Source organism: Pleurodeles waltl, chromosome 1_2 (genome assembly GCF_031143425.1).
Source record: "Pleurodeles waltl isolate 20211129_DDA chromosome 1_2, aPleWal1.hap1.20221129, whole genome shotgun sequence".
Taxonomy (NCBI): domain Eukaryota; kingdom Metazoa; phylum Chordata; class Amphibia; order Caudata; family Salamandridae; genus Pleurodeles; species Pleurodeles waltl.
Genome location: NC_090437.1, coordinates 1,131,748,035 through 1,131,774,950, shown reverse-complemented (window position 1 = coordinate 1,131,774,950; position 26,916 = coordinate 1,131,748,035).

Sequence of the window (26,916 nt, the reverse complement as noted above, 5' to 3'; positions counted from 1 at the left end):
TTACTTTTTCAACCAACACCAGTTTGTTCGTATGTGCACCTTGAGGTCACAAAAGATCCCTATCACATGTGGAGTCCCCCAGTGTTCTATGTAGTCTCCTGTCACCTTCAGCCTTTACATGGGACCACTTGGGGCTCTACTCACAGCATCATGAGTCACCAATAGGTCAATGTTACACAACTCTGCTTGAAAGTATTCTCTGCTCCAGACATCAGATGCCTCGAACATTGATTGCACATCATCCAGACATGGAGGTCCAGTGCCTACCTGAAGCTGAACCAAGACAGAATTTCCATTATTTGTCAAGGGCAAAAAAATATAATACAACCGTGGGTCAAAGACATGAACCTTGACGGTTTTGAGCCCCAACTCTCACCGAATGCCAAATCTCTTGGATTCACCCTGGGCACCAACCTCTCCCTCAAGGAAAACATTGCCAAAAAAAACAAAGACTGCTTGGTACCAGCTCTTTCTTTGAAAGAATGTCAAACTGTTTCTACACGAAATTGACTTCAGAACTGGTGTTCAATTACTCATACTCTGGCATCTGGATGGTAGTAATGCCCTACTCCCTTGCCTCCCTGACTCCACTCTGGCACCCCGTAAGGGCATCTACAGGGCTTAGCCCACCTCAGCCAGAGACTGAAGAAAAATGATCACATCCCCCTACCCTGATGGAACTCCATTGGCTCCCCTTGCCAGCCTGCACATCTTTAAAACTAGCTGCATCATTTACAAGCCCATCACAACCAGCACTCCTGCTCATCTTGCAGGCAAGCTTCCCATCTCTGGTGGTTCTCAGCCCACCAGCAACCAGGACAGTATGAGACTGCGGACTAAAAAGTGTAGGAAAGCAAAAAAGACTACAGGACTTTTCCATTTTATGCACCCGGGATCTGGAACAACATCCCCATATGTATCAGGACTGTTCCAACGCTATTCCAATTTAGGAAATTAATGAAAGAATTAATGCAATAGATTTATGTAGTGTGCAGCTACTTGAAGAGTGTCCCGTAAGGTACGAATGAAGGGGAAAGCTAAAGCCACCAGGGCCTAGCTCACTCTTAATTAAACAAGAATGTCTTAAATTGTTTCCTAAATTTCCCAATAGCATTAATGGATCTAATGTGAACAGAGAGCTGATTCCATGCCTTGGCGGCTGAAACTGAAAATAATTCGAAGTCCCGCCTCTTTCAAGAACGCTACATCATAATGCACTCACCGTCCCCTCAGCTTCTGCTCCTATTATTACTTCTGGACTGTATGCTTGGCTTTGACCATGTATAGCACTCCTCTGCTTTTTAGCTAGGTTTTCACCATGATAATATCATATATATACATACTACATTTCCCACCATTGCAAGGATTAGGCTGTGGCAGCAGCTAATCAGAACATAAGGTTCTCTTACATGAATCGAGAGCACATGTTACTGCAACCTGGGTTGTTGCCTAACAGAGCTTAAATGCAGTCCCTCGTCTCTGTGGTGCAGTTCTCATTTTTCCAACTGAATGATGGGGGGTGCTTTTAAATCTTTATCTTCAAGATTCTAGGCACTATAACTCTTTCCTATAATATTGACTTTCCTATAAAATTGACTCTAGCATTGAGCATACTTTGTTTTTTGTGAGTCGAATTCCAAGCTGCAGTATCTCGTTTTGTTGTAGATATCGGTTGGCTCCTACTTCAATGAATGCTGGGCAAGCTACTCCTTAGTACGCTCTACATAGTGGCTCTATTGATGATTGTGTTCTGGTGGCTGACAGATCAGGAGCAGAGGCGCAGACTGGGGCAGCTGGAACAGAATTGGACGGCAGCATACGAAACACTGTGGCCCAGATTTACGAAAAGGGCACGGAACGAATGGCATCAGCCAAAAATGCTGTGCTGCGTTGCGTGACAAGGAAGGAGCAGGAGAGCGCCATATCTACAGATATATGGCACTCTCCTCCCCACTCCCCCTGGTTCCAGTGCTGATTTTAGCTGCTGTGTGCCACGCACACACCTTTGGGCCATAGTGCAAGGGTGTGTGCATGACTCTAGTATAGGTTTTGTAGTTGAAGGGTTCCCTTCTAGTACAAAATACTGGGGCAGATTTATGAAAAGTGACACTGCATCTAGTGCAGTGCCACTCTTCTTGTGCCCCTGAGCACCCCCCCTAACACCACCATGTGTGCGTCGCATTTGAAATAAGGCACACCATGGCAGTAGTTAGGAGTACTAGCGTCATCATTTTTTGCATTAGTCCGGCGCTTTGCAGGATTAGCGTGAGAATTTTTTACGCTAATCCTGCAAAGCACCCAGAGGCCCATTGAAAGCAATATAAGCATTGTTTTAACACGTGCTCTGAGCAGGCGTTAAAAGTGCTAAAAAAATGGCGCAAGGAAATCTAAAAGATTTTCTTGCGCCATTTTTTGACACCCCTATTGGGGGAATGCATACATTATGAGCGCAGGCATATTGTGCTGCAAAGGGTAACAAAGTGGCGCAATGCATGCATTGCGACACTTTGTAAATATGGCACAGCATTTTTGGCCTTCTAATGCCACATTAGCGTCCCAAAAATTAAGCTAATGTGGCGCACAATGCAAAGTTGGATAACAAAGGAGAAATTCAAACATTTCTCCTTTTGATGCCTCCTTTCAAATTACGTTAACTTTTAGCGCAAAACCCTATCTACTACTGTTAGTAGATCGGGTTTTGCTTCAAAAGGCATGGGTGATTGCATGGAAATGCCCATCGCCCTCTTGGCGCTAAGTAACGCAAAGCAGTGCTTTGCGCTGCTTTATGTTACGTTTAGGGTATTTTCCAGCGCAAAACAAGTTTTGCACTGGAAAGTAAATTAGCAAAAATATATTTTGTGCTGCTAACCCAGCGCAAAATGTTTGTAAATCTACCCATGTGTCTCTGGTCTCCTGTATAGACTGTCAACCAGTGCACTCAGAAAAAACCTTATCAATAGGTGATGCCTTAGGGCAGGCTCGGTACCTCTAACCTCCTGGCTCCTGCACCACTTACAGCTATACATCTAGTGCACCAATAGGCTGCCGAATTCTAAAATATATCCAGCTGGTGTGCAAGCAGATTCTAGCGTGTGCATAAAGAGAAAGAAAAATCTGTCAACTGGAGGAAATCTTGCCTGTGTCATGCGCATAGTTGAGTGCTTTCTTATGCCTCCTTTCAGTCACCAAGTACTTGTTGGTCCCGAGAAGTCCTAATCTTGAAAAGCTGCTGCCCTCTCCTGCATGAAAGTGCGCTTCATGGTAAGGGGATCGCTGATCTCATGCTATGTTGCATGCACAACAATTATTTGTGAAGGAGAACGTGACTATTTCGATTGGGAAACCCAATGAGGCCCACCACAAATAAATAGCTATTTATTTTTTAAAGGAGGATATTAATAAACCGAATGGGAAGCCAGAAGGTCGAGCTGCAGGTAGAACAGTTATTTGTGAAATGATGTCACTTAGTATGACGTCTGCATAATATTGTACTTGAAGGGAAACTTGCCTGCGTCTTACACGTAGTTGGGTGCTTTGGGATGCATCCTCTTACTCACAGGCAAAGTTTTCATTGAGTTCAAGAAGCCTGAATTGGAATATCTGCAAGCACACACTGTCTGGAAGTGCACCTCATTGTGATGAAAATGCGAAATTCGGGTGGCATGTTGCATGTAAAACAGCTATTAGTGAACGTGAATGTGACTACACAGGTTAGTAAGTAAAAAGGATATACTGCATGAACAACGGTCGTTTGTGAGAAATATGTGTGTGATATTTGTACAAGATTGTAATAAATGGCCGCGTAAAGTCCAATCCAAAATAGTGCCCATATTTCTTTTTAGTCAGGCTAGACAGTATTATTGAAGTGGACTACAGCCAACATGGGGAAGGACTGTAGGGGAGGGGCTCATCCTCCTCAAATGCACCTCTACACTAACTCAAAGAGCTTTATCCTGTCAGTTAGACTGATCAGACGTTCTGCAACAGAAAAGTATTTCATGCTTATTGTAGATAAACCCTCACCTATGAGGGTTGGCCCTTGGTGGCATGCGTCATCACTGGGTTCCTTCCTGTTCCGCTGTGGAAAAGGGCATGCTACTATCTGTGAACTAGACTTGAGCAGTAGATGGTGTTAACCAACGTATCCAATGGAATAGGAGATGGAGGGGTTGGTTTGTGGGTTGAAAATACCTAATTAGGGGAAACGTCCGGAACAACGACTCCGAAACAACGATTACGTTGTTAACACGAGCGGAACCACGCTTGCGATAATGACTCAATTTTTCTCTGCATTGACCACGCATGTGCATGGGTTCGTGGAGAAGTGTGGCTCAATGGTTAGAGCGGCAGACCCTGAAGCAGAGATCTGGCTCAAGACCAGGGTTCAAGTCCCTCCTCGGCAGGTCTTGGGCTCAATTCCCCTTGACCAGATAATTCTCGCCTCAGTGCCTAATCTAATTCATGGGTCCCACTCTGCAACTCTGGGCAATAGCTTGCTTAATCTCCACAACGGCCCCAACAGCGCTTGGATGCCTGGCTTCACCCTGGGGGTGCTCAGGAGTGGGTGCCTCACAGGGAAAAGCCAGGAGGGGTTCCATAGTGATATGAATACAGCGCCTTGAGACCCAAACGGGTGAGTAGTGCGCTATACAAATGCTAATTTACATTTTACATTTACATGTGCTGAACAACGCACATGCTTGGTTAAGGCAGCGAAAAAGGGAGAGTGCATTGGGAGAGGACGCAGTCAGGTAAGTGGGGCTGGGGGTAGTTTTTAGGGGTGGATTAAGAGATTGGGGCAGGGGTGGGGTCGGGGTAGTTCGGTTCTGCGTGGTGGGGGATTGGGGGTAGGTCTGGTTTTTAGGGGTGGGATGGGGGGTCAGGGTAGTTTTGTTTTGGGGTGGGGGACAGAGTTCTTTTGTTTTAGGGGTGGGGCGGGGTAGTTTGGGTTTTGGCGGTGGTTGGTGGGGTAGTTTGTTTTTTGGGGTTGGGAAATCGGGTAGTTTGGTTTTTGGGGGTGGGGGTTTGGGGTAGTTTGGTTTTTGGGGGTCGGGTCCGGGTAGTTTAGGTTTTGGGTTGGAGGTGGGGGGGTCGGGTAGTTTTGTTTTTGGGGGTGGGGTCGGGGTAGTTCTGTTTTTGGGAGATCGGGGTAGTTTGTTTTTTGGGAGTTGGGGTTCGGGTAGTTTGGTTTTTAGGGGCGGGGTGGGGGGTCGGTTGTTTTTAGGGCAGGTGTTGGAAGTCGGGGAAGGGTTTTAGGGCTCAGGGTGGGTGGGAGGTATCCGGGCTAGTTTTGTTTTAGGGGTAGGGGGTAGGGGTAGTTTTAGTATTAGGGGTGGGGTACTTCAAGACCTTAGGTTAGGCAGGGGGTCCCATGCTAGAATCACACATGCCGTTCCCGCACATGCCTTTACTAGGCATGCTTTTACAATGAAAAATTATTGTAAAGGCTTGCGTGGTAAAGGCATTTGTGGTATCAATGTGGTCATTGTTCTGATTGCGTTGTTCAGGCATGCGTGGTTCCAGCATTCGTTATTCCATCATACGTTCCCTAATTAGTGGTAGTTGAATACTTTAATGTGTACCTTAGCTAGTATGGTTAAAATACTTGGAGCAAAAGTGCTTCCCATGTTGGACTTGTGTTTCTATGGAAACAGGGAACCCTTAAATTCCAAAAGTTCCATAGAGCCCATTTACGGCACTCCATTATGCAATTTCTGACACTTTGATATTCCCAGTCTACTTCAAAGAGAACTTTCACTATATCCAAAGTCTTAGTCTGTGGTAGGCTGGTGTAGAAACTCGCTACATCCAAATCTATAAGTAGATTCATGACTGGGTTAAAGCTCATATCACAAAGGAGACACAAGACATATGTTTTGTCCTTCAGTTACGTACTTGTGCCCTGTACAATTAGCCTGAGAAAGGCATCAGCAAACTTTAATAGAGGTTAAAAAATTGAGTCAATGCCAAATACAATTGGGCGCTCAGGAGGGTGAGTGAGATTTTTGTGAACTTTAGGGATTGTGTAAAAATTTGCAGTGACTGGTGTCCTATTCACTCAGTAGTTGGAGACATTCTTTCTTATAACCTTTAGAGGAATGTTTCACAATGGCACCCCGTTTGCTGGCTGGTTTAATGGCAACAGTATTGTCTTGTCTTAAGTCCGCAGCTATTCTCTCTTATCTGATTTGTATTATAGAAAGTCCTTATTAGGGTGGAATCAATGGCCCCTATTCCTTCCTCACTGCTTTTTCAAAAGCCTATACCTCCACTGTGACTGCTGTGGGTGAAGGTGTAAAGGTAGATTTCAGTTTAAGGCCTGTGTCCCCTGGTCACTCTCATTATATGGTTGCCCCAAAAAAACACTTTGAGCTTGATTTTTCTTATGAATTTATTAATCTCATAGTGTAGTTTGCACTTATCCAGGGTTGCTGGAGGTACAAACCCTAAATCATTATCCATCACCTGTGTCTGTGGTGTAGTCAGTCTTTTTTGTGAAAGATTTATGATGAAACTGTTCATCCCCTCGGGCCCAACGGTTCGGCCCTTTCCAAGCTCCTAGAAGACTACTACCTTGTGTTCCACTTGGTCCGCCCACTGTACTTGATTTTTTTCTTTTTCCTTCTGTACCTCTAGCACCCTTGGCCTCCTCCTAAAAAAGTATTCTTTGGTTGTAGTGGAGATATGTGTGGTAGGCCTTTATGGAGTTTCATCCTTCATAAGGCATATGGTGCGAATAAGGTGGTGGGCCATACGGATAAGGTGGTGGATAGAGTGGTGGAGTATTATATGCGCCCCCAACCTTTTCCAAAACCGTGTGTGTTGCCTGTATAACCATCTCGTTTTTTAGTGGAGCCCTCACTCTGTCTTCGTTACTGGAATCTGGACTGACTGATCTATTATCTGACAAAAAATCAGTGTCAGGTTCAAAGTGGTAATTACCCTGTATTGCCTTGTAATCTGACCTAATGTAGGCACACACACATTCCTGTGAGAACCTACTTGCATCTTTCTTCTTTTTCATAAATGTAGTCTGTTTAAAATTAGTCTCAAAGTTAGTCATGCTCTTGTTGAGGTCCTCCAATCTTTTTTTAATTGTGGATAATAATTGATAAGAATTCAATCTCACCCCTACAGTTTGTATTTCTATTTTTAACTCCTCTAAAAGATGGTTGGCTGTCTTAATAAATAAGATTAGCCAATCCTTGGTGCAATGCATGATATTAGGGGTGAATCCTTTTTGAAGGCATGGTCACGTTGGTCTCACTCCTTAGCGTTATCCCCTGTGGTGCTGCAGTCTCTCTTAAATAACCTGATATTATAATAATACGAATCATTGTTTTAATCTGTGTTTTCCTCAGAAAGTCAATGTGTCCCAGTGCTTGGTGTCAGGTGCTTACTAAGGGTGCTGTTACTGCTAAGATCCTTTCTACTTCCTTTCCTGAGAAGGTTAACCCTGTAATTTCCACCATTATTATTGCACTGCCAATGGTTGTCTACTCATGCTCAAATAAGTGGTGGGGACAAGGTATCAAATAAAAATGCAATATCAACTACTGCACAGCTGTCCATAATTACTGCCAACATAGAGGGGTGAAAAAGGAATGTAAAGGAGGTGCTGGTCCTCCTCAAATACAAGTATACTCTAACTCAAAGAGCCTCACTCAGAAAGGCATATCATGCTTATTGTAGATAAACCCTCATCCACCAGGGTTGCCCCTTGGTGTCATGCTTCATCATTGGGTTCCTTCCCACTCCGCTGCGAAACGTGGTGTGCTGTTACCTGTGAACCACAGACAAGCACTAGATGGTGTTGAACTAATGTGTCTGATATAATAGGAGACAGAGGGGTTTTGTTGTGGGTTAAAAATACCTAACTAGTGGTAGTTGAATTCTTTAATATGTAACATAGTTTCTATGGTTAAAATGTGGGAAAGAGGTTTAGAAGCTAAAAATGACCTTGCTTCCTTTAAAGTCTACATGTTTCTGCCACCCTTCCCTGTGGGGTTGTCAGGACTGTATCTTATACTCCAAAAGACCACTCCTTAAATAAGTGTATAGTGTTACCTAATCACACACTCGGGACACGAGAAGCAGCCCAGGCTTCATGGTAGATGGGCTGGAGCCTTGTGATGACGATCTACATGGGCAGATGATGCTTTCTATGCAAAGAGACAAACTTCTGGCTGCCCTCGCTAGTTCTCCGGGTGAGTGACAAGGTTCAGAAGTGAAGTCCTGTTTGCATTTATGAAGAGCCCAAAAGCTTCACTGTAAGAACTTAAAAACTACTTCCAAGGAGCCTCTAGGGGTCCAGAAGCTTTAGGGAGTCTTTTATGTCACTGAGGCTGAGATCAGGAGGCCAGCAGATGAGCCTTTGAGTCACTTTGAGGTCCTGGGTTCAAGATGGGTTCCAGGTACATGTCTTCCTCTCGAGACAAGAGGAAGGCCACAGGTGAGCACAGCAAGGCATCTTCTCCTTTAGAGTGGCGGTGCAGCAGAGTGGCAATCCTTTCAGCAGCACAGCAGTCCTTCTTCTGGCAGATTATCCACAGGTCCAGAAGTATATGAAGTGGTGGTGTCTGAGGTCCAATTATTATACCCAGTGGGGGACTAGAAAGACAGGCCTTTGAAGTGTACAGAGGCCCTGCCGTTTCTGCCTGGCTCCAGACTCACTACAGGAAGGTATGCAGCCCTTTGTGTGGGGACAGGAAACAACCTATTCAGGTGCATGTGAGGCTGGATCTAGCTACCCCCTCCCTTCCATCCTGCCAGTATGGCACATCAAGTCAAACCTACGCTCTCATTGTGCATGGCTGTCAAGGGGGAACACACAAATCCCCACTGTCACCTATGCTAGACTTGTCATCAGAATCAGGCAGCAGGTGCCAAATGGCTAAAGTAAGAAAATGGAAACTTTCTAAAAGTGGCATTTTCAGAATTGCAATTCAGAATCCAACTTAACCATAAGTTTGGGTTTTAAATTGTGATTTCAGAGACACCAAATTAAAAACTCTATATTTTCTCAATTGAGAATTACACTTATAAAATGTAATATGGTAATCCCCATGTTATCCTATGGGAGAGCTAGGCCTTGCAGTAGATAAAAATGACTTTGGAAGTTTTTGACTACCAGAACATGTAAAACTTAAAAGTACTTGCCCTGCATTTAGAATCATTGCACCCTGCCCTCTGGGTTTTCCAGGGCCTACCTTAGGTGTGCCATATGTATAAAAAAGAAAGGTTTGGGATTAGCAAAAGGGTAGTTTGGAAGGTCAACATGGCAGTGTAAAACTGTACACACAGGCTCCACAATGGCAGGCCAGAGGCAAGTTTAAAAGGCACCTTTAGAGGGTGGCACAATCAGTGCTGCAGGCCCACATGTAGCATTTAATTTAAAGGTCCCGGACACATCTAGTGCACATTACTAGGGACTTATAAGTAAATTAAATATGCCAATTGTGGATAAGCCAATATTAACATGTTTTAGGAGAAGAGCACATGCACTTTAGTACTCGTCAGCCATGGTAAAGTGCCCAGAATCTTAAAGCCAGCAAAACAAAGTTAGCAAACAGAAGGTCAAAAGGCAAACAGTTTAGGGGAAAATGCAACAAGGATGCCAGGTCTAAAGTGTGCCCCCCCCAGCTTAAAGTGGGCAGAGCTACCCAACACCTAGGGAGTTCTCTTCACAAAGACAGAAGAACTTGGAGAGACCATCAGCCTTGGTGTGGTCTGTTCCAGGACGGTGTTCCACTCTAAAGTCCATTCCCCATGGGGAGATGGAGCAACTCAATAGATTGGGACTCTCACCCCTCATCTGCAGGGCCTGTGGTCTGCCTGAACCCAAAAGTGAGTGCCAAACAGATATGGTCTTGGCTTCTTCAATGCCCAGTCCACAGCAAAGTCTTTACTTTCTATTGTGCTCCAACGCTGTTCTCTGGGAAGTAGACTCCTACTGCTAAAGGCTACAGGCTGATCCAGCTGCTCTTCATTTAGCTGTGAGTTCACGGCCCGTACACCATTCTCTCAGTTGTATGTTTGGACAATAAATTTTGGGGAGAAGTTGGGGCCTTCAGCATGTGTGCCATGCACATGGCCTCCTTAAGGTGTCAAAAGCTTTCTGGCATGCCTCTATCCATTTTACTCGACATGGCTGCTTCCTGGAAGTCAGGTCTGTCAAGGGTGCAGCAATGGTGCCATATCCCTTGAAAAATCTCCTGTAATAACCATTAAGGCCAAATAAAGCTACCACTTCTGTGTGGGTCTTGGGGAAGTTCCCAAGCCAGAATGCTTTCAGCTTTGGCCTGTAAGGGCTGCCGTTTGCCACCTCCCACTTGATGACCCAAGTAGACCACTGAACCCTGCCCTATGTGGCACTTAATGGCATTGATAGTTAAGCCTGCCCTCTGCAGAACCTGAAGCAGTTCCTTAAGGTGCCACAGGTGGTCCTCCCAGCTAGAACTGAAGACTGCAACGTCATCTTGGTAGGTGGCACTAGAGCTGCCCATCCAGCCGGACCTGGTTGACCAGCCTCTGAAAGGTGGCAGAGGCGTTCTTTAACCTGAAGGGCATGACCCACAATTGGAATTGCCCTTCTGGTGTAGAGAATGCAGACCTCTCTTTTGCCCCCTTGGTCAAGGTAATCTGCTAGGACCCAGACATTAAGTCAAAAGTGCTGAGGAACTTGGCAGCTCCAAGCTGATTTATGAGATCAACAGCTCTGGGGATGGGGAGTGTGTCAGTCTTGGTGACTGCATTGAGCCCACAGTAGTTCACGCAGAACCTAAGTTCAGGTGTGACACCTGGAGGGACAGCCTTGGGGACCAACACCACTGGGCGGGACTAAAGGCTGTAAGAAAGTTCAGATTAGGTTCCTTACAGGTGTGCTATCCCCAGTATCAATATCATATGTACACTTTATAGTGAGTCTTGGAGTAAGGGAGAACAAAGAGACAAACTGCCTCAGCAACTGACAGCAGTCTCTCTGTTGGTCTAGGGTTAATGTAGGGGAGAGGCTGAAATCCTTCACTAAACCATCCTGCTACTTGGGAGAGAGGAAGCTGAGAAGAGTTTCATTCACCTCTTCCACCCCATCATTTGTGACCAGGAGCATGGTAATCTTAGACCTCCTAAAGTGGGGTTTGAGGGGACTACCATGCAGGACCCTCAAAGGATTCCTAGGAATCTTGAGGTCCATGAGGTAGGAGAGATCACTTTTGCACTCCTTTACCTTGTAGCGCCCAGACGAGTGGTCTTGCACAGCTCAGGGCTCCACAGGCTCTATCACCCACACTTTTTGGACAGGCTGAAACTAAACCAGAGTGAAATTCTGGACATACCAGCATTTATTGTCCTCCTGGCCAGTTTCCAGATTCTCCTGGGTGAGTTTCCAGATGTGGGCTGTTTGGTTGCAAAGGATTAAATATAGATGACCACATCCTGGGGGTCTCACCTGAGAGCTTGCTTCTGACTCTACTCTACCAAACTGAGAGGCCCTCTCACAGGGGTGCCCATGCAGAAGTTCGAAAAAGCTGAAGCCAACCCCCTTCTGCAGTACTTCCCTGTATGCAAACAACAGACATGTTAGGAGGACGTCTCATTTATGCCTCATGGGTTCAGGTAGCCCCATAATCATGCCTTAAAGGGTTTGGTTACACTTTTCAACCAACCCATTGGTTTGGGGTGGTTAGGTGTGGAGACCTTGTAGGTTACCCAACACTCCTTCCACATGACCTTCATTTAATTGGATGGGAAGTTGGTACCATAGTCAGATACCACCTCCTTGGGGAGTCTCACACAGATAATGATCCCATCAGTGCCCTGGCTTCCGCGGGCGCTGTCACAGTCCTTAGGGGGATAACTTTGGGGTAGTGGGTGGCATGTTCTACTAAGACCAGAACAAATCTGTTGCCCATGGCTGTCTTAGGGGTCCAGACGCCCTATGATGTTGATGCCCACCCTTTCAAAGGCTAGTGACAGGAAAAGGCTGCAGGGGGGCCTTGACCTCTGTTCTGTCTTGTCACACACCTGGCAGGTAGGACAGGACCTACAGAACACATCTGAGACCTTCCTCATTTGAGGCTAATAAAAATGGTTGACAAGCCTGCTAAAGGTCTTGCCTTGCACCCAAATGACCTTTCAGTGGCACATCATGAGCCAGACCTAGTACGAAGGCCCTGTAGCACTGGGGGGCCACTAACACACACATTTTGCACCAGGCACAGGAGCCCTAGGCTCACTATACAAGATACCATGCTCCCATTAAGTCAGGTGCTTGCCAGAGGCGTCACCAGCTGCCTGGGCCTCAGCCCACTGCCAAAGACCCACAGGAGTAAGGTATTCCCTCTGACCCTTGTAGAACTCTTCCTTGATGGGACCCCCTTCATGCTGCCAGTTGGACGGCTCAGACAGGTTACCCAGTTTGGCCACATCCTCCCCTGTAGGTACTGGGGCATCCCCCTCAGGATTCAGGAGTGTGTTTACCATGCCCCTTGCCCTTCCTCTTGGCAAGACCCCGAGACATTCTTCCAGGTTCCAGGTCCTTCTGATCACCCTCTCGGGCTACCATAGATCATGTGGTCAGGCACACCCATTCAGGCAAATCCAACATTTCCAAGTTTGACCTGAGCTCCACCTCATTCCAGGTGGTATGCTCCAGGTTGTTACCAAGCGGACAATCTACAGGCATGGATGGAGTCACAGCTAACCTCAAGGAACCTGAGAACTCCCCCACACTCAAAGGAAACCAGGGTGTAATGATCCAAGACACGCCGTGGGTAATGAAAATATTAGAAGTTTATTCGAAGTCAAACTGGGAGGGAGATTCTCTGCAACTGCTGAGGTCTGCCTTCCGAATCCACTCGCGTTCGGCAGCACAAGCCTGCCTTCCACTTGACTCGTACTTTCTGCAGCACGCGGCTGCAGCATGATTAAATAACATAACAACAGGACACAGCACATCCCCTTTTCTCATAATAAAGTAACAATAGCAAGACAAAAAAAAACATTCTTATTGTACAACAAAGTCTTCAAATTTCTTGGTCAATTTCAACAACGACTTGTCACGCACACTTACTCTAGAATAATCACTCCTATTGATTAGAGATTTGGGGCCAGATGTAGCAACGGTTTTTCACGTCGCAAACAGCGAATTTCGCTGTTTGCGACGTGCAAAAACCCACATCGCGATACCCTATTCCCGTTTTGCGAGTCGGTAACCTGGTTATCAACTCGCAAAACAGGACTGCGAGTCACAAATAGGAAGGGGTATTCCCCTTCCTATTTGCGAGTCGCAGCACGATGCTGCATTGCTTTGTGACCGCGAACGCGGTCGCAAAGTAATCGCAGTTACCACCAGTGTCACACTGGTGGTAACCCATTCGCAAAATTCCTTTGTGGATGGCCTGGAATTTTTTTTTTCAGAGCATGCTCTGAAAAATTTAAACTGAAACGTTTAATTTTGTTATTTTGTAATGCATCTCATTTTCCTTTAAGGAAAATGGGCTGCATTACCGAAAAAACTGCTTTATTTAAAAGCAGTCACAGACATGGTGGTCTGCTGTCTCCAGCAGGCCACCATCCCTGTGAGTGCTGCGAGTCGCAAATTGCGACCCACCTCATTAATATTAATGAGGTTGCCTTTGTGACCCCCTTGCGAGTCGCAGATGGTGTCAGGGACACCATCCTGCATCCTGAATTGCGACTCGCAAATTGCGAGTCGCTCTGACTCGCAATTTGTGAGTTGCAATTCAGGACATAAGTACATCTGGCCCTTGGTGTCTACATCAGATAAATTACTCCGTCCAACTCAATCTTGAACCTTTACAATCTTTCCAGAATTCCACACATTGCCATCACTCAGTAACAAAGACTATTTATACACTTTCATCACCTCCAAGGGCTCAAAAAATGTTGACTCACCCTTAGTGGTTTTTCCGCCCTTCATAACACGGACCACATCACCAACCATAAAATCACCTCGCACCACTTCACCAGCTATCTTCTTCCTCTTCACCCACTTGGAATACAACGCCCTCGGTTTCCTTCTTCTCATACTCTCAAAACGTGCTTTCCCAGTCATACCATGGGGAGTTGTGCGGTAAGACCAAACCAGATCTTTTACTGCCTTCCGACAATTTATACCATTACTTTTTGCCAGCTGCAAACCTTGCTTCAACCCATTGCTTTGAGGATAATAAACAGACTCTCTTATGTGCTCAATGTCATACCTTCTCAAAAAGTCAGTCATAATGTTTGACACGAACTGCACTCCATTGTCAGAAACAATTGTTTCAGGAACCCCCTTCCAAATTTAACAAATCCATCAAAAATTCCACCACATTAGTGGTGTTGACACACTCCACAAACCTCGCAACATGCCACCTAGAAATATTAATCCACAACAACCAATGCGTATTTTGGAATCTTCCCCAACACATTGAATGGACCCATGATATCAATGCGTAATTCTTTCCAAGGACCGTCAAACTTATCCGATTCTACAGGAGAGTTCCTTACCTCTCTCTGAGACTTGTCACTCCACGCACACAAAACCCATTTCCTAATGTGGTGCTCTACGTCTCTATCTAAACTAGTCCACCAATATTCAGATCTGATCCATCTTTTCGTTGCACTTATTCCCATATGACCCTCTTGAGCCAACTTCAATACTCGTTCCCGCAAAACAGTAGAAACCACCAACAGTTCTCCTCTCAGAATTACACCCTCTTCCACACATAACTCCACATTGACCTGACGGAAGCACTCAGCATCACAAGAAGCACCACCTTTCGATGGCCATCCATGTTGGCAATAATTCATCACTTCCTATAAAACACCATCCTTCTGGACTTGCTTCACCCACTCTTCGTGAGAAATTCTACCCTCTGTTACATTTCCCACATTAATTTCCACTAAAACTATGAGCTCTTCAGGTTCATCATCATCTTTCTGATCAGCCTGAACCGGAATTCTAGACAAACAATCCGCCAACACATTCTTCTTTCCCAGAAGATATTCGAACTCGTGATTGTATTCCAGCATTCTTGCCACCCATTGAGCAATCCTAGGTGTAGCCCTACCTGCACCTTTAGTCGAAAACACCTAAATCAATGGTCGATGGTCTCTTCTGATTACAAAACACATACCCCACACATACCTGCGAAAATGGTTTACACCCCACCAACAAGCCAAAGCTTCCTTTTCAATGGTGGAATAACTTTTCTCAGCTAAACTCAATAGCCTGGAGTCATAAGCAATGGTTACTTCCTTACCATCCCTAAACTGCAACAACACAGCACCCAGTCCCACCGAACTGGCATCCGTGTTAATGATGATGCTATCCCTGGTATCAAAAGATTTAAGAGCAGGTGCTGATGCTATTTGTTTTTTCAACAAACTAAACTCTGATTCACACACATCGCTCCACACAAACCGTTCTTTCAAACACAACAACTTCCTCATGCGTTTAGTCTTATCAGCAAACATGGGAATACATTTTGAGTAATACTCTGCTAAACCCAAGAAAGACCTAAGATGATCCTTGTTGTCAGGAGAAGAAGCATTCTCTATGGCAGCCACCAAATTTGATTTAGGAGCAATACTATTTTCATTAATCCAATGACCCAAGTATTCTACCCCTGGAACACTCTTCTTCCATTTTTCCAACTTGATTCTCAAACCACTCTCCCTCAAAACACTCAAAACCGTTCTCATCGTACAATCATGCTCAGCTTGATCTGCCCCAAACACTAAAATGTAATCTTGAAAGTAAGTGACATGAGGGACATCCTTCAAGAAATTATGCATAGCTCTTTGAAACACAGCCGACGCTGATGCCAAACCAAAAGGCATGCGCTTGAACCTGTAAGCCCCCTCAGGTGTGACAAACTACGTCAACGCACGCGACTCTGGATGTAACTCTATCTGGTGATAAGCAGATGACAAATCCAACGTGGATAATACACTAGCCCCTCCCACAGTTGATAACATTTCTCCAAAATTAGCAAAAAGGGTTTCTGTCAACCTAGATTGCAGCATTCAAATCACGAAGATCCACACACAAACGTATATCCCCGTTAGCCTTCTTGGCAGTCACCACTGGAGCCAACCATTCTGACGCTTCAATCTCCTCAATCATATCCTGCTCACACAATCTAGACAATTCTTGCCATAGCTGTTACCTTACCATCATAGGAACTGGACGAGATTTATGAGCTTTAGGAACAGCATTTTGTTTCAATACAATCCTATGCGTAAATCCCTTCATGAACACTTATGGAAACTCTTCCACGAAATTGGTATTTTGTACATTGCATACATTAGAACATGCCCCCAACACTTGATCAGGATGGTTAGGATCAAGAATGATGCCAAGATCCTTCTGCTGTGGCCACCCTAAAAGATTAGTACCCTCCTCCACAAAATACACTACAGCTGTGCCTTGAAACTCCAGTGAAGCCTCCATGTACCCCACTAGCTCAATAGGCTTGTTTTCATAAGCCACTAAACGCACATCCGCATATGTTCTTTTCCAATCAGTGTGTATCTTGCCCCTGAATCAGCCATCACCAACATATCTACTCCATCAATCCTGATGACACAATGAGGACCACCAGCACGTACACTCCCAACATCCACCACTTGCAATATAAATTGTTGTCCACTCCCATCCTCATTGTCACGCACCACTGAATTGATCATCCATTTACTTTTCTTTACACCCACTTGTCTTCCCTTGCATACCCTGGCAAAATGTCCCGTAAATTTACATCTCCTTTAAACTTAACCAATTCCAGGACAACACACATCAGTTGCAATGTGTCCCTTCAACCCACACTTAAAACAAATCAGGTCATTTTTCCCATCCGACTTTGCAGTATCACCAGGTTGATCCATCTTCTTAACCTTAGAGCAATGTGCATTAACAGAATTCACCGATCCAGAAGAAGTAGACAACTCCTTCAAACCCTCATTTATTTCCACTCTTTTGATTATGTCTATGGCCTTTTGTAGAGCCAAGTCCTCTGTATTTAACAATTTCTCCTGTATTTTTTTATCATTAACTTTCAACACCAATTGGTCTCTTAACATCTCGTCCTGAAAATCTTTATAGTTACATGTAGATGCCAAACTGTCAACCCTGCCACATAAATTTCAACCGACTCTTCTGGTAATTGGCTTCTCCTTAGAAATTTAAATTGTTCCATAACAACATTGTTTTTTTTTCCAAAGTCGACATCCAATTGTTCCATTGCAATTCCATATTCGTCATTGTCCTGCTCATTCTCATCAACAGGATAAGGCTAATGCTTCAAAATATGCCTTCCTTCCACTCCTAAGCAAAGTTTTAGCATGGCTAACTTTCTTGACGCTGTAAATATATCCCCACCCACAGCCAAAACATAGGCTTCATAACCTTCTCTCCAGTCTTCCCAGGGCATAATTGGTTCTCCAGGATTGTTTAAAAAGAAGTCAGGCAAAACCTTCCATCAACACCAAGAAAAATAGAACACAATAAATAATGTGCAAAATAAGAGCACTGCAGTCAGCAACTAGAAGCATAGGTCTAGTACAATGGAACTAGTGCAGAGTGATCCATCAACATGCTTTTTACTTGTGCCAATTCATAGCTTTCGTATATCAACATTATTCGAAATTGCAGGAGCTCTCAATTGCCCAATAACAAGATAATTGTTCTGGAATAAAATCACTCAAACCATTAGGAACATTGCAGAGTTGTTGTGGCACAGAAATATTGTCAAATCAGCATGATCAAACAAAACCACTGCGAAGTGATTTAGTTGCCAAGTTAACTGTGACCAAAAATAGTTAGGCACCATGAAAAGAAAAAGACACTTGTAAAGACTTTCTGTTGCCCAGCAACTGACAAAAGCTTGGTGACGCTCTAACGTTTTCCACGTTTCCCCTGTTGCCCAGCAACTATGCACCAAGAAAACAGAAAGATGCTCATAAAGTCTTTTCTGTTGCCTAGCAACTGCCACAAGCTTAGTAATGCTTGATCTGTAGCGTTGCTCGTGCACAACGTTGCCAAGCAACCAGCTTCTGTAAGGACAGTTCGTACAAAAAAAGTACTTCCTATCCACTTTTAATCCTTTTCCTTTACTTTCCTCTTGCTCGTCGCTCTGCCAAACTCCGACGTTGCCGGTCTGAATCCCACAACGGGAGCAGGCCCCACGCCGGAACAGCACTGAAACACTTGAATCTCAGGAAACTCGTTCCACGTCATCGGCACACCGCACTGCCATCTCTCCTCCCGGTAATGAAGCTCGTCGCCAGTGTAATGATCCAAGACATGCAGTGGGTGATGTAAATAGTAGAAGTTTATTCGAAGTCAAACCAGGAGGGAGACTCTCTGCAACTGCTTAGGTCTGCCTCCCAAATCCACTCGCATTCGGCAGCACGAGCCTGCCTTCCACCTAACTCGTACATTCTGCAGCGCGCGGCTGCAGCATGAATAAATAACATAACAGCAGGACAGAACACAGGGCCATTGGGTAGTGACTTTCATTGTTGTTAGCAGCAACAACTTGGTAGAAACATTAGGGAATATCTGCCTTGAAGACACCAGATGACACCTGGAGGTTGTCATACTGGCTCTTGTGTCTCTCAGAGCCTCTACTCTCTGCCCATGATGGTGACCTTAGCAACACAAAAGAATGATGGACGGAGTGCTCAACAATGCAAACACTCACCCCCAGTCACAGATCTGGATTTAATCCATCATTCTTTTGCTCACAATACCACCCAAGGTTGGACCCAGCCATATGCAATTCAGATTTGACCCTATTCCTCATGGGAACAGTCCAGCCCAAACTGCCAAGCCAGGTCCTCCCTGGACCAGAAAGAAGCATCCTAGGACTGGTTTCACAGTATCACCCTTCATCAGCCAAGCTAGCTTGAATCCAATGGCACAGTAAGCAAGGGACCAACATCTGGGCATACCCTTCCCACTTAGGGCAACTTTAGCAATACAAAAGGATAATGGACGAAGTGCTGAACAATGCAAACACTCTCCCCAGTCACAGATCTGGGTTTAATCCATTGTTCTTTTGCTCACCATGCCACCCCAGGTTGGACCAAGCCATATGCAAATCAGTCTTGACCCTGTTCCTCATGGGAACAGTCCAGCCCGAACTGCCAAGCAAGGTCCTCCCTGGACCAGAAATAGGGATTAGAGTCAAGACTGATTTGCATATGGCTGGGTCTAAACTGGGGTGACGTGTCGAGCCAAATAACAATGGATCTGTGACTGGGGGGAGTGTTTGAAAAGTTTCAACACTCCGTCCATCATTTTATTTTGTTTTATGATGTTGCTTTGTGCGTACTAAGTGCCAGGGGTATGCCCAGACGTGGGTCCCTTGCTCGCTGTGTCACTGGATTCAAGCTAGCCTGACTGATAAAGGGTGATACCCTGCAATCGTTCCCAGGATGCTTGTTTACTGTCCAGAGAGGACCTGGCCTAGCAGTTTGGGCTGGACTATTCCCATGGGGAATAGGGTCAAGACTGATTTGCATATGGCTGGTTCTAAACTGGGGTGACGTGGCGAGCAAATTAATGATGGATTAAACCCAAATCTGTGACTGGGGGTGAGTGTTTGATGAGTTTCAACACTCTGTCCATCATTTTATTTTGTTTGGTGGTGTTGCTTTGTGCACCCTAAGTGGCAGGACTATGCCCAGACGTGGCTCTCTTGCTCGCTGCGTCACTGTATTCAAGCTAGCCTGGCTGATGAAGGGTGATACCCTGAAACCGGTCCCAGGATGCTTGTTTCCTGTCCAGGGAGGACCTGGCCTAGCAGTTTGGTTGGGGAGGACTGTACCCATGAGGAATAGGGTCAAGATTGATTTGCATATGGCTGGGTCTAAACTGGGGTGACTTGGCGAGCAAAATAACGATGGATTAAACCCAGATCTGTGACTGGGGGTGAGTGTTTGAAAAGTTTCAACAATCCGTCCATCATTTTATTTTGTTTTGTGATGTTGCTTTGTGTGCCCTAAGTGGCAGGGGTATTCCCAGATGTGGGTCCCTTGCTCACTGCGCTACTGGATTCAAGCTAGCCTGGCTGATGAAGGGTGATACCCTGAAACCAGTCCCAGGATGCATGTTTCTTGTCCAGGGAAGACCTGGCCTAGCAGTTCGAGCTGGACTGTTCCCATGGGTAATAGTGTCAAGACTGATTTGCATATGGCTGGGTCTAAACTGGGGTGACATGTTGAGCAAAATAACAATGGATTAAATCCAGATCTGTGACTGAGGGTGAGTGTTTGAAAAGTTTCAACACTCCGTTTATCATTTCATTTTGTTTTGTGATGTTGCATTGATGGTGACCCACTGATTGTACTTCATAGTATTGTCAAGCATGTGCGTTCTCTACACCATCTCTCTATTGCTCAGGAACACTAGGATAACCTCTATACTGTCCCCCAAACTATCTGGAACAATCTCATCCTAAATTGCTGCATTAGCCAGCCCCATTGACTGCCCATTGGTGGGGGGCTGTGCCCACTTGGGACACTTGGCATCAACTTTGTAGTGTCCTTCAGGTGACACTCATAGCACTCAGTGGCACCTTCTTTGAAGCGAAACTGTTAGAGAGCCATTTCTTTTTCTTCTCAATAGGGGGATGGGAGATGTGACCAACAGAACTAGCTTGTGGCTGTTTAGAGAACTCCTTATTTTTATTTTTGTCCCAACCTTCTTCTTCGTCTAGTGAGGACCCTGCTTGTGGTGATCCCCCCAGATACCTCCTGGGGGGTGAACCAGTGCACCAAACCAGTATACTTCTGGTTCTAGGGATGTGGAGATGCAGGTCCAGTCCTTCTCACTCTCAAGTAAGAAGGGCAGCATGCGTAAGGCAGCAGGGAAGGCACAGCAAAGCAGGAGTCCAGCAAAGCTCAGCAGAGTTCAAGCAGAGTGACAGTTCTTTCAGCAGCACTGAAGCCCAGCTTCCTGGAAGAATGCCCTCGAGTTCAGAAGTGTTCTGATTTGGTAAGGTCAGACGTCCAGTTCTGATGCCCAGTGGTGCCTTTGACGTGGGGGAGACTTCAAAGGAAGGCCTCTGAAGTGCACAAAGTCCATGTTCTTCCTGCCCTGGCTCCAGACACACAACAGGGGGATATGCAGCCCTTTGTGAAGGCTCAGGACCCAGCACACTTAGGTGTAAGTGTCAGCTCATCTCTTCCATCCTGCCCAGGATGGGCCATCATTACAATGCACAGAGGGTAACCCAATAGTAACCCAGTGGACCTGGGTAAATCATAATTAAGGCTCCCAGTTTTCTGTTTAAACTGATTTTTACACATAAATACAGACCGAAATCTATTTTTCCTTTGTCTGTATTTATGAATGAATATAAACGGTAAAATACTGCTGAATCCGATTCAGAGAGATCATGCTGAAACCGACAGAGGGTTTCCTCGCCCTGCTCCTCTTCCTGATAAGATCTTTGTCTACGCTGGCTACTGCTTTTGTACTGTCACTGTAAGCAGAGATGTGAGCTATCCTTCGCTCCTGATTCACAATGTATGAATCAGGAGCGAAGGATCGCTCACCTCTCCACTTACAGTGACAATACAAAAGACCATTTGCCCACCATTGCCCCACACTATTGAGGCAATAAAAATCAGAGTTTCAAGGCGGTGCAGAGAAGTGTGGCACACAGCACAAAACAACATTCATCATCTTGAATAATGTTCATAAACCAATTTGTATAATTTAGGAATCAAAATTTAAAAATTGTTGCCCCAGAGTGCCAAAAAGAAAACATGCGTGAGAAAAAGTGCTCGTGAATAAAGAAAAAGAAGGAGAAAAGTGAAGAAATCAATCTTATTTATTTTACAGAGATTATGTACACAAGAGCCTGTCAGTTGATCATTCTACAATAAACAGAATATGTATCACATTCCATAAGGGTAAAGTGTCTTAATCACAATTGCCCTTTGGTGGTCACCCTAAACCAATCCAGGCTCTATATAGTCGTTAACGTTTCAACCCGGTGAAATGAATAGGGCCGATTCTTGTCTCAAATGAGGGTCTTCATCAGGGCACAAGAAATAGGAGCAACCTAAAGTATTTCATCATATGGAGAGACAGTGATAACGTTCATGGAATCGGTATCAATCATCTCATCTAAAATTCCATATCCCCATACCTCTGATTTATAAAAGAAAGACCACATACACTTCTATCTTTTTCCAAACAAATTGCCACAATCAATTGATGAAAAATTCACATCATCAGTCCACTTAAAAAGTTCATGGCCGTCTTGCATATATCCCATTGATTCCAACCAATTGTTTACTTATTATTTGGAGGAGGTATCCTAATTCCACTCAGGATGGGCCATCAACACTTAGTGACACCTAAGTTCCCCTTGTGTGTGATCATCTGGAGGGAATGCACACAAGCCAAGCTGTCACCCACCCAAACATGCATTCAGAGACAGGAGGGCACTAGATGATTTAAAGTGAGAAAATGCCAACTTTCTAAAAGTGACATTTTCAAAATTTTCAATTGAAAATCCAATTTCACCTTAAATTGTGATTTTATATTGTGATTCCAGAGACACCAACCTTTGGGGTCCCATCTCTTCCCAATTGTAAATGACACTTAAAAAATGTAATAACGCAATCCCAATGCTATCTAACGGGAGAGGTACTGAGAAACAAATTTAGGAGTTTTTCACTACTTGGACATTTAAAACTTAAAAGTACATGTCCGCTTTTTGAATACACTGCAGCCTGCCCTTGGGGGTGTCCAGAGCCCACCTTAGTGTGACATTTGTATTAAAAAGGAAGGTTAGGGCCTGGCAAGAAGGTTAACTTGTCAGGTCAACATGACAGTTGAAAACTGCACACACAGGCTCTGCCATGACAGGCCTGAGTCATGTTTAAATGGCTACTTACTTGGGGGGACAATCAGTGCTGCCAGTCCACATCTACCATTTAATTTAGAGGTTCTGGGCACATCTTGTGCACTTTACTGGTGAATTTTAAGTAAATTAAATATGCCAATCCAATTGTGAATAAGCCAATGGTGACATGTTTTAGGGGAAATGCACTTTATCAATGGTCAGCAGTGGTAAAGGGCCCAGAATCCTAAAGACAGCAAAACCAAAATCAGCAAACAGGAGGTCAGAAGGCAAAAAGTTTAGAGAAAACCACACCAAAGATTCCAGGTCCAACATTGAAGGTGGGTTATAATGTTAATAATGAATGTGGTAAGGCAGCATAAGACAGCCTTTGAAGTTGTGTTATAATTTTAGCTATGGAAATTTAAAGAATTTGAGTTTCTACTGTAGGGTTCTCCATAGCGTGGGGTACCTTCTATAGCAGTGGTTCCCAACCTGTGGTCTCCATGCCCCCAGGGGTCCATGACACATTCCAAGGGGGTCCGCAGGCTTGGGCTGGGAGGAAGGCACTTCTCCAGCTGGGGCCTCTGACAAACACGTGCATGTGTGTTTTCATATTTATTACTTCCGTTGTTGAGCAGTTTTAAACACACTGCAAAACTCCTTCTACTGCAAAAATATAAGCGTCAAGCTAACTCAAGTGATTACTGCATCTACTGGATAGAGACGGGCGTTTTGTGCAGTGGCAGTTTTGACTCGAAGTTAGCGCAGATGGTTAATATGCCTGCTGCGAAGAATGTGTATCATGCAAAGAACAGTATTTTATGTGCATGGCACAGTGGGCTACTGCTTTTGTCACAGAGATTATTTTGTTACTATGCAGTTCATAATCGTAATCTAGCACAGTGAGCTGTGAACTGCCATTAAAGATCTGCATGCAAACCACATGGCACAAATTAGAAAGTTGTTTTTTTCCTAGTCTTTCATTTTCCTTATGCTGCTAAAAAAGGTTTGCTTGTGCAGAAATACTTTCTTATTGCTAATTCAGTGCTTAATTTGTGCTTGATGTTTCCTGTACTGAGCACCGGCACTTACTTTTGAGGGCCGGGGCTTATTCTTCTGCTTCAAGCATTTGCTGCGAGCAAAAGACACATATGGGAAAGAAGGAGGAAGGTAAAAACGAAAAAGTGTCACAAAGGGAGAAAGTAGAAAGCTGCTAGAGGGAGCTGGAGTTGCAGGGAGTGGCTTTCTTTGGATTGAAGAGTCCGAGATGGCTTCAGGATTATGCTGCCTCAGTATTCCAAGTACCCACATTTAATTGGAGCAGCCACATGTTTAAGAGGAGGGCGTTGGGCACTGGCACGTTTCTATTTACAAATTAAGCACTGCGCTAACGTCATCGCTAATCACTGTGCTGTGTTCTGAATCCTAAGTTTGTTTCTTTTCCGGACCAAGCACTCTTAGAAAATGCCTACCAGTGTGGATGACATGTGAATCCTACACCTTGTAGTCAGCCCCCTGTAAAGTTCCCTGACACCCTACAGTGGTATGAGAGGTGCTATAAAACAAATGAAGTACATGTGACAGAGAGGCTAGGGAGAGATGAGAGGCCCTTATGGTTTATTTCCTTTCCCCTTCACTTATTTATGTGAAAAAGCTTTCTCAGATCTTGCATACCTAAAAAATGTGAACGGAAATCACTCCAGAAATGTATAATCTGACCTGAGGATTCACCTTTCCTAAATTAAACCAAACATTGAAAAGGTAGTTGCCAGATGCAGCGCCAACCTTCCCAATAAAATGTTTCTATTTTTGCATATTTTTTCAATATAAAAGAATGTTCTCTTTAGTAATTTGAGTATTTGTTTGGTGTGTATTCCTTATATTTTTTGTGAATTACTGTTTTAATGTTTGAAAATTAAATCATACTAATTGCTGAGGGTCCCCGGCTTCCAGTAATGATTCATTGAGGGTCCTCTGGAGTCAAAAGGTCGGGAACCACTGTTCTATAGTACAAGAAGACTATTACTCTAGACTGGTGGCCCCTCACAAATGGGCCAAAGTTTCAGAGGTTTACACTAACAGGGCCAGCTGAGGTTCCATCAGAGTAAAGTTTGTGATCCGCCTAACTGTAGATAAACCTGATTTTCACAAGTTAGGCGGGGTGGGAGCATCTTCGATGTATGGCAGTGCTCCAGCTCTGCAAAGCTCTATATACAGCTCCTAGTAGTAAAGACTAATTAATTTCATAAGCGACCAAGTGCAGAATCTACAATAGAAATGGGGGATATTTCTGCCTCTATCAGCATTTCACGTTTCCCTTCGGTGGCCAAGCACTAGTGAAGGACTGATAATGTAAGGGAACGAGATGGGTGTCTGTTGCTGGTTTCAGCACAATATGTGGCATGCCCTTGAGTTCAGTCTTTGGGTTGGGACAAGTGTGTGTGTATGTGTGTGTACATTTCTTTGAAAACTTGCAGTGCATTTTAAATATAAACAAACTCAGTGAACACTTGCATAAAATGGTAGCTCTTCTTAACCTACGGAGCTCAGTTCTGGAGAAACGTTCATAAGTCTGTTTTTGTTTTTTTCCAATTGCTAGTGCAGTTGAAGACAAATTTGTAATCTCCACTTGCACTAGTTAAAGTGATCTTGTGAAGCCTAAAATTTTGCAGCAAGAAGGGACAAAGCACACTCTTTTAAGATGTTTTATCAACAGTCTGCTATATTTTCATTAAATAATGAATCAAACAATGCGCATTGTGAAGTTGAATGAGGGAAATAAATGTTTATTGGACACACAACAAAAGTATCCCTTTAGATATCAAACCTCCTTAAAATTAGGTGCGGTTTGCATACACCATTATGTGGCAGCCTGCATGAGTAGCATTCTGCAGTACATAGTATGGTGTGTACGGAACTGGAAGGAGTTAAACAGAGAAGCTGCTTACTGACGTGTGACATTGTGACCTTGACTGGAACACAGGCCGCCTGCCAGGAGTTATTTTCTCCATTGCGTACAGCCTCTAATGGAAAGTACTACCTGTACCATGTAAATTATTCATTTCATCACATTATCAGATGGTGGGAGATAAAAAAGAAAAGACGCTCCAGAAAAATAACACACTCCGCTGTGTTCTCCCCTGCTTGCTTTCCGGTTCTTATGTTAACTGTGCAACGGAGCGTCACACATTTTTGGCTGCCGGCACGCAACCTGCCTCTCCTAGTGGGAGCCACAATTTCAGCTTCAATTTAAGGTGTTGACTGAGAGGAATGACTTTAGGGTGCTCCAACCTCATCCTTTCTAAAATGTCAAACTTTTAGGTAAAATATCGTAAGGCGTCTTTAGTCGTTAGCATTAACTTTATGATTTGGCTTTATTATTCAGGTTCTAAAGGGCTTATTGGTTGTTCTAAGACCAAACACACTGGGCAGCTTCAGTGTGCCATTTTACGATCATATTGTTACACCTTCATCCTTCCCAGTTCTCTCAATTCACTACCTTCGAAAGAGATATCCACAGCTGGAGAAGTTTCGACCTCTCCCCTGTCTTAAACAAAAACCCACCCCCTAAGAAGTTGGTGAGAAAGTGGGGGAAGGGGGAGGTTATTCCACCACCTTTTTTGATAATTCCCTGTTTTTTTTGTTTCAGACAGCCACAACTCTAGAGTGAGGGTGGGAGAGCTGGTTGGTGGTGGTTGGATTGGGTGGTGTATGTGTGTTGTGTTTTTAACTACACCAGCTCAGGCTCTTTCTGTGTGGCTTACACCACAGACTTAAATCAACCTTACATTTATCCATAAAGGACATGGACTTTCTATGCTAAACAATGAGTCTATGTACCTTTCTAGAAAACTGAATGGTTGGTACCCTTTCGTGGCATCTTTCACTGGAACATGAGAGAATAGTCTCTGAAGTTCTGCAATATTTCACGGGCTGAGAAATGCATCACTTATACAGGAGCAAGGGTGATTTTTCGTTTGTCTTTAGAGAGCTCAATGAGATTCAATGCTATTCTGTGCTTGAGATAAAGATGTTCATGATGGTG